The sequence below is a fragment of the Carassius gibelio genome, chromosome B12 (assembly GCF_023724105.1).
Source record: "Carassius gibelio isolate Cgi1373 ecotype wild population from Czech Republic chromosome B12, carGib1.2-hapl.c, whole genome shotgun sequence".
NCBI lineage: Eukaryota > Metazoa > Chordata > Actinopteri > Cypriniformes > Cyprinidae > Carassius > Carassius gibelio.
Window position 1 is genome coordinate 22,786,121 of NC_068407.1, and position 10,545 is coordinate 22,796,665.

Below are 10,545 nucleotides of genomic sequence, written 5' to 3' on the forward strand. Positions count from 1 at the left end.
TTTTTTTTAATTCATTTATTTAATTATTATTTTAATTTTAATTTTTGCCATAAACAATAATTTATTCAGAATTTAAATTAAACTTGTTTTTAAAAGTGATTTTTCATGCTTGACAAGCGGCCATGTACGAAAAAGACAAAGCTAACTACTACACTACATAGGAAAATATAATAATTTCAGAAGCACAGATATGATTGTACAACTGATCTGGTCTGTAAAAAAGCACTATAAAATTAAACAAACTAGTTAGTTTTGAAAGCTCACACACTTTTCCTTTTATTACATTTTTGTAAACCGCTTTTGGATTATTTTAATGGATTGATTATACATTTTTTAAATAATTCTTAAATCACTGACTTTGCAATAGAAAACAGTAGCTATTGCATCAGTGTGTGTTTGCCTGTGTTTGTTTTGCACCTTTATTGCACCTGAATGATTGATGCACTTGAGGATCACATCTGCATGTAGCACAAGTGTTAACAGCATGTATATGTATAATATATGTCATTGGAAATTAGAGTAGTGAGTATACTACACCCCCTTCAAAAATTTGATTAATGAGTTTGGCCTTTTGACCTCTACCCCTCCCAGACCACCCACATGGCTTTGTCCTTTTGACCTTTACCCCTCCCCCACCAGCATGGCTTTGACCTTTTGACCTTTTAATGGTCACAGCTGTTGTTACAACATGTGATATGACATCTGTTTGTAATAAATCATGTTCATATGTCATCAGCCAAGAAATTACTCAATATTTACAACATCCGTAAATAATCGGCAGCTGTGATATGTCATCTGTTTAGTAATATATCATGTCATTAGGGATTATACCAATGACTAGTGTTACAGTCATCTGTTTGTAAAATCCAGAGGCAGGTGTCCTCTAGGTGAAAGAGAAATCTTGTCTGTGCTTCACCATCAGGCCACAGGTGAGCTTAGGGTGAAAGATTTTATGGCCTGTCACTTGAGGCAGGGTTTCCCCAGCAGCCGGCGGCATTGGATTGCATTCGCTTAGATAAATACGGGCCCCTTGAATTTCTCAGGAAATAAGAAAAAGACCTGTGAAAAATACATAGACATGGGCTTCTTATACTCACTTAAAACCCAGAGAAGGATTTGGAAGAAGAGATGATGGAAAGGCTGACTTTGGTGCAGAGAAAGCCGCACAACAGTAATTTGTGCTTGGCGAGGTTTCTCCTTGAAAATACGGACAGCGTGTTGAGATGAATTAATCAAGAACAAGAGAATGTGAGCTCATATCATAATACGAGTGGATTTACCCCCAAATATAATCTGCTGACTTTATAAATCGTTTCACAGGGATATAATAAAACTTTTAAAATATAATCCTGATAATTAAATGTAGCTAAAACAATCAATAAAGAAGTTGTATAATAAAAGTTTTAAATAAAAATCATAATAATTAAATAGAAATAAAACATTCAATAAAAAAGATGCATAATGAAGGTTTTAAATAAAATCTTAATAATTAAATGGAAATAAAACAACCGATAAATAAACTGTATAATGAAGGTTTTAAATTATATATATTTTTAATGTTTTTAATGTTTTTGAAAGAAGTTTCTTCTGCTCATCAAGCCTGCATTTATTTGATCAAAAATACAGAAAAAAACTGTAATATTGTGAAATATTATTACAATTTAAAATAATAGTTTTCTATTTGAATATACTTTTAAAACAATAATTTATTCCTGTGATGCAAAGCTGAATTTTCAGAATTGAATTACTCCATTCGTCAATGTCACATGTAACATCCAGTCTATCACATGATCATTTAGAAATCATTCTAATATTCTGATTTATTATGAGTGTTGGAAACAGTTCTGAATAAAAGGTTAAAAAGAACTGCATTTATTCAAAATAAAAAAAAACATTTGTAATAGTATATATTCTAATGATATAATTTCTTTACTATCACTTTTTATCCATTTAACACATCCTTGCTGAATAAAAGTATTTATTTTATTTAAAAAAGGAAAGAAAGAAAAAAAATACTGACCCCAAATTACTGATCACTGTATATTGTTATTACAAAATATTTATATTTTAAAAACATAGCTTTTTTTTTTTTTTTTTTTACTTTTTATTCATCAAAGTATCCTAAAAAAGTATCACATGTTCTGAAAAAATATTAAGCAGCAGAACTGTTTCCAACTTTGATAATGAATCATCATATTAGAATGATTTCTAAAGGATCAGGTGATAATGATCCTAAAAATTCACCTTTGCATCACAGAAATAAATGATAATTTAAAGTATAATAAACTTAAAAACAATTATTTAAAATTGTAATAATATATCACAATATTACATTTTTTCTGTATTTTTGATCAAATAAATGCAGGCTTGATCAGCAGAAGAAACTTCTTTCAAAAATATTAAAAATAGTAATGTTTCCAAACTTTTGGTCTGTAATGTATATATTAATAAATGTTTCCTCTTAGTACTCGATTAATATTGTATCCCCCAAAACATGCCCCTCTCTTTCACCCCTCTCTTGGACTCTGTATGTGTGTGTGTGTGTGTGTGTCTTAGACTCAGCCGCTCCTGTCAATTTTGTGAGATTCAATTCACATCTCTTTACATTGTACCCTTGTGCTAAAAAATCTGAGCGCTCCATATGACGTGACTCATGATCATTTGCCATTTTCCCAGGTTATTGATCAGTGATATGCCGTATATGCATCTGTGGACCACATGCTTGGGTATTCCGCTGCATTCATGTCTCTCTTTCCACCAACACGCTTTCTTGAAGATGACGCATCTAGAACATATTCAACAGTTTGAATCACTTGAAAGTGTTCCTTGTAAAAAATTGTCCGTTTGTATTCTGTGCAAGGGTGACCACCCATCCTGCGTAGCGCGTGCGCGCACAGCGTTTGAAGCCAAATTCATGCGTCCCACAAATTGAGACTGTGTCACGCATAATCAATGCTTGCTCAAAAAAAGTGTGCTCATCTATATCTGGTGTCATCAACCCGTCGATCACGGTCGAAAAGTCGATCTTGGAAGCATTTTAAGTTGGTCGCAAAGATTTTTCAAAATCTGAGAAAAAAATATGCGAGCCTCCGGTGCGAGTTGGGAGGTGCAAGTCTCCGCTGACTGCGCGCGCACCTCCCGAAACAGACTGCAACTGTTTTAGACTGAAAATCAGACCATACAACTGATTTAGACGCGGGTGCCGGTGTGATGAGATGTACTAATATCCGTCTGCTCGGGCATGATTGTTTTAGGCCCGTAATTGATTGATTATTGAGGTAATATTGATGGCACGGTTCGCTGAAAAAAAAAAAAAACCTCAAACTCAAACCGTTTCTGTTGATGCATGTGCATTCTGGCAGTTTAAATCTAGATTAAAGACCCATCTCTTTAACCTGGCTTACACATAACATACTAATATGCTTTCAATATCCAAATCCGTTAAAGGATTTTTAGGCTGCATTTAATTAGGTCAACTGGAACCGGGAACTTCCCATACCACCCGATGTAGTTGCTGCATCATTAGAAGAATGGCACCTACGCTAATATTAGTATGTTTCTCTCTTATTCCGAGGTCACCGTAGCCACCAGATCCAGTTTGTATCCAGATCAGAGGGTCACTGCAGTCACCCGAATTTGTATTTTACCTGAGAAATTAGTGGTCTCAGCACTCGTATGGGAGGTTGAGTCGAAGGTCAAGACGGCCTTACAAGGGGTAATGCCTCCGTCCGGTTGTCCACCGAACCGTTTATTTGTGCCGGAGGAGTTAAGGTCCGAGGTCGTCCAGTGGGGCATTGTTCTAATGTAGCTTGACAGCCAGGGATAAGTAGAACTTATGGGTTGGTTAAACAATGATTCTGGTGGCCATGTATGGCTCGTGACGTTCGCGATTTTGTTTTGGCTTGCTCAGTTTGCACCAGTGGTAAGTCATCTAACCGGCCTCCTGATGGGCTTCTTCAACCGCTGTCTGTCCCTTCGAGACCCTGGTCCCACATCACTCTAGATTTTGTTACCTCCCTCCCGCCCTCTAATGGCATGAGGGTCGTTTTGACCGTAGTGGACCGATTCTCGAAGGTGGCACATTTCATTCCCTTGCCCAAATTACCGACAGCCAAGGAGACAGCAGTCACTGTCATAGATCACGTCTTTTGGCTTCATGGCCTCCCGGTAGCCGTGGTTTCTGACAGGGGATCTCAATTTATATCCAAATTTTGAAAAGAGTTTTGTAAATTGCTAGGGGCGTCAGTTAGCTTGTCTTCAGGCTCTGTAAATTATAACTATTATGATTATTTAACTTTATGACTTTATAGCAATTGCAGTTTTTTGTGTGAAATTGTTATCAGAATGATGGCTTTTTTAGATTAATTACAATTGATCTTCTCTTAAAATATTAAATATAGAGGATGCTGGCTGAAATATTTTCAGAGTTAAAATTAGTTTAACTGTCTTTTTAAACCAGGAGTAAAATAAAGCATAGACCATAGGATTCAGACCTGAGTTAATATACAAGACCCACATCAAAACATTTATGGTTGTGGAAGAAACTGCTGATATGAAACAGATATAGTAAGGAATCCAACAAAGCAGATAAACTGTGACAATGATTCCTAATGTCAGAGCAGCTTTGCTCTCAGATTTCCTTTTCACTGAACCTTCATTTATGCATTTGCCACCCCTCATCAGGGTGTTTATAACTTTCACTTGCTGATGTACAACATAGACAATCCTGAAATATAAAGATATGACCAGGATACAAGGAAAATTAAAATAAAAATAAAATCTCCATAACACATATTTGTTTAGTGTGTAATGTCAAAATAACCATTATTAATTACAAAGACAGTTCTATAAGTTGAGGTGCAAACCCAGCTCAGACAGATGATTATCAATGTTTTGATCATGGTTATTTTCTGTGGATACAGTAAAGCAGTGGTTCCCAACCTTTTTAGAGGAATGTAGCCCCAAAACACTTTATCCTTCCTGAGTGTAACATCTAATTTACCTGTAAATAATAATATTTTTACTTCCTACAATAACTCATACTTGTCTTCGTTCAATATGTGTGTGACTTTTATTTTCACATCTTCACATGTCCAGACCAATTATACAAAAACAAAGATCACATTTTATATACATAGTAGCAGCCTACTCTAAATATGTTTAGACCTGTGTATGACACAAAAGGACTCATCAATTAATGAGAAACTTGACCCTGTCTCTCACTCTTAAGCTTGGTCAGTCTTGGGGGCAGTGTGGCAACAGCAGCTATCAGGCTTTTCTCCAAGTTAAGTTTGTTCCTGTGCTTGGACTTGATTACGGCCATGGATGAAAATGTCACTTCACATAAATATGTAGATCCAAATGGCAGGAGTTCATTCAGTGCATGTTTCCCCAAATCAGGATATTCCTTCTCCACATCACACCAGAACTGTGACAGGTTTGTTTCTGAGTACCTCATCTTCAGTCCACGGTCTGAGGACACATCCAGCAGATTTTCCTGTAGTCTGGTTGGAATGTTGTTATCCATACTTTCAGTCATGAAAGGATTACGGACCCAGTCAAGTTTGGCAGACTTGCTTTCAATATCAGGGAAGTATTGGTTGTACTAGTGGCACTATAGGAGCTCTGTCAACATCACCTGCAGATAGGTAGCTGTTGAGCTGCTAGAAACAACTTGTGTCCCCATCTTCACATTTACTCTCCCACAGTTTGATCTTCTTCATGAATCCACACACTTTATCATACATGTTTAGGATGTGTGTGTCTTTACCCTGCAAAGTTATATTCAGGTTGTTCAGTTTGCTAAAAAATATCAGTGAGATATGCTACCCAGTCTGTGTTCTCCAACATAACTACAAGGGGATGTGAGTGTTCTGCCAAAAAAGGGCTTACTTCGTTGCGCAGCTCCAAAAGCCTCTGTAGTGCTTTCCCTTTCGATAACCAATGTACGTCGGTGTGAAGAAGTAGCTGTTGGTGCTCAGTGCCACTGTCATGACAGAGCCTTTCAAACAGTCTGTGATTCAGAGGCCGCGATTTGACAAAGTTTATCACTTTCACTGCGTCATTCAAAACTTCATGTAACTCGGGACTCATTCTCTTACTGGCCAGTGCCTCTCTGTGGATGATGCAGTGATTCCACTGAATGTCAGGGTTTACTTTCTTAATCTGCGCTATTAATCCTTTCACCCTCCCAGTGCAGCACCATCCGTGCACACATGAATACAGGACTTCCAATCCAGATTGTGCTCTGAGAAAAAGCTGTCGATAACGTGAAACACATCTTTACCGGTAGTGCTCCCCGTTAGCTTCTTGCAGAATAGAATATGCTCGTTAATTTCAGAAATGTCTCTGTATCGCACAAACGCAGTAAGCTGGGCTTCTCCGCTAACATCTGTTGATTCGTCCAACTGCAGCGCGAATGAACCAGACAGTTTTAACTTTTCCACTACTTGATCGACAATATCAACGGCCATGTCATCAATCCTCCGGCACACTGTGTTATTGGACAATGGTACCGTTTTCAGTGCATCAGCTGCTTTCTTATCAATCATTGTTACTGCAAGAATTACAGCAGCAGGCAAAATTAGCTCCTCAGCAACAGTAAATGGCTTTTTGGATTTAGCCATAAGTAGCGACAGAGCATATGAAGCCTCCAATGCTTTGGTTGACACTGCAGTCGCTTTTTTTAATTTTTCTTGACTTCCCTTAAATTCTGATAGTTTTCTTTGAAAAAACTCTGCTGTCTTACCGACACAGGAAAGATGCTTGGTATTTAGGTGACATTGTAAATGGGCTGGTTTCATGCTATTATTAGAGAGCACATCCTCGCAGAGGAAACACAGCGGCTGAGGCGGTTCAGTAGATGTGGACGTAAAACCGAAAACAACATTTTTTTCATGAAATTGACGGTACTTTGACTTATCAGCTTTCTTTCTTTTTTCCATTGGTTCACATGAGCTGCCGCTAGCACTGCCGCTGTTTGGAACGGCGCGTTTTTTTAGCCATCGATCCATAGCTAGCTAGTGTTTCTGTTTACTCAAAGCTAGACTCTCTGCCTGTTGCTATGGTTACACTACCGCTAGGCATCGCGCGTGGCCACGAACATGCGAGCTGAGAATCAGTTGGGGGGGGAAGGACAGGGTGACTTAACTGAATGGTTTCCATATTATAACATGATTATTATGTTTTGAGAATCATCCCACGTACCCCTAGGGGTACACGTTCCCCCAGTTGGGAAACACTGCAGTAAAGGGTGACAAACAGCCACATAACGATCAACAGCAATCAAAGCTAAATTTCTAAGAGATGCTGAAATTACCAACCCTGTTATTATCAAAAACAGTCAACAGAAAGTGTCCGGAGCATTCATGTCTGGAGCGTTTTCCCTTGATACATGATGAGTTGATGGCAGGAAAGCAGTACTGAATCTCATGATCCTCTGTCTCATAGGCCATGTGTGAGCCTTCTCCTGTTAGGAGTTTTTTCTGCTCTTCTTACTCTCCTTTCATTTATACAGTGTCTAGATCAGATTGACCAACCCATCTACCGGCCACTCTGATGCTGCATAATAACATTATTCTGCTCCAACACTTTCAACTTTAATGTGACTGATCACTGATGTGATCTTTAGACATTTAAGACCTAAGACCTATACAGTATATATATATATATATATATATATATATATATATATATATATATATATATATATATATATTTATATATATATACACACACACATATATATATATATATATATATATATATATATATATATATATATATATATATATATATATATATATTCTAGGTCACTAATTTATTTATAAAAAATGTAACAGAGCACAAACTTATTGTAATTATTTGATGGCAAGTGAGCTACTAATGAAGTTCACAAATTAACAGAACACAGCATTTAGACTAAAAATCTTGATAAGAAGAAGCCTTATTAGTACTGAGTATAAATTAGAATTGTTAATGATATTGTTAAGGTCCACACATCTGACAAATTTACCTGTTGTAGTTTTCTCAATGTGTTTGGTAGAGAGGAGGGTTGTTTGAAAGTCTTTTTTCCCACTAAAACTTTAATGCAAAGAATAAATATATATTTAATTAAATTGTAAAGCACAATGATGGAGACCGAATATGAAAAGTTAAGAAAAAAAAAATATATATATATATATATGTTTGGTTCATTATGAAACTGTGGTGGAACAGATTAAACTATAGAGGGCCACCCGTCTACATAATTAAAATAATCATTAGAAAAATAAAAAGTTATTACAGAAAATATAGTACGAATACATAGGTCCTAAATAAGGTGTCTAAGGATCACATCAGGCATATTAAGGTTGAAAGGGTTGGAGGAAAATAATGTAATCATGCAGTTTCAGAGTGGGCAGTAGATGGGCTGGTCAGTTTGATCCAGACACTGTATAAATGAAAGGACAGTAAGAAGAGCAGAACACACTCCTAACAGGAGGACACTAACACATGGCCTACGAAGAAGAGGATCATGAGATTCAATATTGCTTTCCAGCCATCAACTCATCATGCATCAAGGGAAAACGCTCTAGAAATGAATCCAATGTCATGTATTTGTTTTTTTCATTGCTGTCAGCATGGACTGTGTTTCTGAACCTGCAGGTGATCATCTCCATCTCTCACTTCAAGAAGCTTCACACTCCAACAAACCTGATCATTCTCTCTCTGGCAGTGGCCGACATGCTTATTGGACTTGTGATGCCCATAGAGGCCATAAGGCTGATTGAGATGTGCTGGTACTTTGGGGAGACTTTCTGTGGACTGTTTTTGTCAATATCGGGGCTAGTCATTTCAGCATCTTAGTAATTTAGTTCTAATTGCTGTTGATCGTTATGTGGCTGTTTGTCACCCTTTACTGTACCCACAGAAAATAACCATGACTAAAACATTAATAAGCATCTGTTTGAGCTGGGTTTTCTCCTCAACTTATAGCACTGCCTATGTAATTAATAACGGTTATTTTGACATTTCACGCAAAACAAACGTGTTATGGAGAGTGTTCTGTTATGATGGATTTTGCTTGGAGAGTCACTGATCTGATCTTGTGTTTTATGTTTCCTTGTATCCTGATTATATCATTATATTTGAGGATTTTCTACATTGTACATCAGCAAGTGAAAGTTATAAACACCCTGATGAAGGGTGGCAAATGCATAAATGAAGGTTCAGTGAGAAGGAAAACTGAGAGCAAAGCTGCTCTGACATTAGGAATCATTGTCACAGTTTATCTGCTTTGTTGGATTCCGTATTATATCTGTTCCATATTAGCAGTTTCATCCACAACCATAAATGTTTTGATGTGGGTCTTGTATATTAACTCAGGTCTGAATCCTATGATCTATGCTTTATTTTACCCCTGGTTTAAAAAGACAGTTAAACTCATCTTAACTCTGAAAATATTTCAGCCAGCATCCTCTCTGGTCAATATTTTTACAGAACATCAATTGTAATTAAACTGATAAAGCCATCATCTTGAGAACAATTTCACAAAAACTGCAATTGACAAAGTGATATAAAGGTAAATAATAATAGTTATAATTTACATTACATACATTTTAATATCATGCAGTTTGTTTAACTGAGTATAATTGCTTTATAATTATACTATGTTCAAATGCAGGTTTTGTCCGAATTTAACAATTAATCAAACTTATTTTAAGTTTAAGTGACAAAATCTTCAGTTGTGTTGCATTAGCTTATTAGGACAATTGTATCTGCTATATAAAACTATGGGGAAGGGTCATATGTATTATCATGGTGGTTCATCACAAAGTGAATAATTAAAATGGCTTACAGCACACCTCAGATTAAAACACCTGAAACAAATTAACTTCAGATTCATCCATATAAATGAATACTGTAACTGCTAAACATTACCTCATGTGTGCTGAATACCTCAAGCATGATGGAAATGTTGTGCCCTTACCATACTGTGATGCCACCCGTGTCCTGGCGCAATGACACAAAACCAATAAAACCTTTTACAATCAAGGCATTTGCTGCATCCAGTGGGGACATAATTACTGATTATAATGACTTATATTGTACTTTATGCGTTGTGTTGCATTTGTTGTTTTTAACCTTAAACTGCATAAACACAATGCATTACCCCAAATACAAAACATAATGTGCTTTTTTAGCAACGTAATATTAAAATCAAATCAAAAGTTGTACTCACTGTACTCTTTGCTCAGAAGACCTTTGGGTTTAAATATGACAGAGATATTCGGGGTCCGTTCCACTCAGAGCTTTAAAAACAAACAGTCAAATTTTAAACTAGGTTTTTATGATGCATTTAATAAGAAAATGTACTAACGGGCTGTGAACCAGACTGTCCTTGTATAGTTGGAACTGCCCCACTTTATAGAATATGTGTGTAGACAGCATTGTAGGCTTATTTCCCAATTTCTGGAAACATTCCTCCATAAAAAGTGCTGCACGCATCTGAATATTTGGGTTGTTGTGGTGGCCAGTGGGCTTGAAAACAGCGTGGCCAGCAGA

General features: G+C 36.6%; 1 pseudogene; it reads left to right on the plus strand.

Moving 5' to 3' along the window:
• Positions 1–8,493: 8,493 nt before the first annotated feature.
• Positions 8,494–9,494, plus strand: LOC127968696 (trace amine-associated receptor 13c-like; annotated as a pseudogene).
• The last annotated feature ends 1,051 nt before the right edge of the window (positions 9,495–10,545 follow it).